Here is a 1,438-nt window from a genome sequence, read left to right on the forward strand (position 1 = left end):
CTGACATTGTCGAAAAATAATTATATATTTTTGTAATATTGGCGTTTCTAGGATAGTTAAACATTTCCAAATTACCCCACATATTCATTCCTGATGGGTATTTTAGTGTGATATATATTCAAACTAATTTATTCCAAATAGTACTGCCGGAATTCTTCGTATCTAGATACGAATATATTTTTTCAACTTATTTAATAAAATAAAATGATTAAAAAAATCGTTACGCCCGAGCAGGGACTTGAACCCTGGACCCTTGGATTAAAAGTCCAATGCTCTACCGACTGAGCTACCCGGGCTACTGATTTTTCTCTGTCAAGAATTGGTTTTGTATATCTTATCAATATTCATTAGAAAGAATCTAAAAATAATACAAACCCATCATTCTAGATTCATATTGGGTGGGTTTAAGATCTTTATGTTGTGTGCCCTAAATAGAATATCCTACTATACAAACATATACGGTTTACGACAGCTCTTGATATTCTAAAAATAGATTGCCCTGAGTGGCGGTCATAATAATCGCCAGTTGTTAAAGAATGTGGCTTCTCATGCCTACGTACATTCAATCAGTCAAAACGACAACAACACCAACAACAATACATGTGAAAGGGAATGCGATAGAGGGGGATGAAAACTCTTGGATTATTGGTATACTATACATACATGGAATAAATTTCTATCAGTGAGGGAGATTTGAAAGGCTTTACAAACAGCAAACCTAGTTACGACACAAACCCAAAAGAAGATCTAATGAAGAGAAACTATTGAAAAATATTTGAATTCAACTTTATTCCAAGTATAGAAAACAATTAGAATTCAAGTATTTTGCCAATGTTTAGGTCTAATAACACTGTGACGCAATATTATTCAACTTTTTGAGTCCTATTTTCTTCTACAGTAGTTTTCGCTTATAGTCCACACCCATAGTTGCACATATTTTTTGTACAATATGTGAAATTCGAAAGTTAAGCAAATTCTTCTATATGCCACACTCGTACTATTTTAATTTAATTATACCCTGCTCCACACTGTGGAACAGGGTATTATAAGTTAGTGCATATGTTTGCAACACCCAGAAGGAGACGAGATAGACACATGGTGTCTTTGGCAAAAATGCTCAGGGTGGGCTCCTGAGTCGATATAGCCATGTCCGTCTGTCCGTGAACACATTTTTGTAATCAAAGTCTAGGTCGCAGTTTTAGTCCAATCGACTTCAAATTTGGCACAAGTATGTGTTTTGGCTCAGAATAGATCCCTATTGATTTTGAAAATCGGTTCAGATTTAGATATAGCTCCCATTATATATTTCGCCCGATATGGACTTATATGGCCCCAGAAGCCAGAGTTTTACCCTAATTTGCTTAAAATTTTGCACAAGCAGAACAATTAGTACTACAATCAAGTGTGCCAAATTTTATTGAAATCGGTTCAGATTTAG

The 1,438-nt window shown here is 34.8% G+C and overlaps 1 non-coding gene across 1 annotated transcript; it reads right to left on the bottom strand.

Moving 5' to 3' along the window:
• Positions 1–223: 223 nt before the first annotated feature.
• TRNAK-UUU (transfer RNA lysine (anticodon UUU)) lies at positions 224–296 on the bottom strand. The gene has a single exon. It is a non-coding gene; the product is annotated as a tRNA-Lys (tRNA).
• Positions 297–1,438: the final 1,142 nt, after the last annotated feature.

Source organism: Haematobia irritans, chromosome 1 (genome assembly GCF_050003625.1).
Source record: "Haematobia irritans isolate KBUSLIRL chromosome 1, ASM5000362v1, whole genome shotgun sequence".
NCBI classification, from domain to species: Eukaryota; Metazoa; Arthropoda; class Insecta; order Diptera; family Muscidae; genus Haematobia; species Haematobia irritans.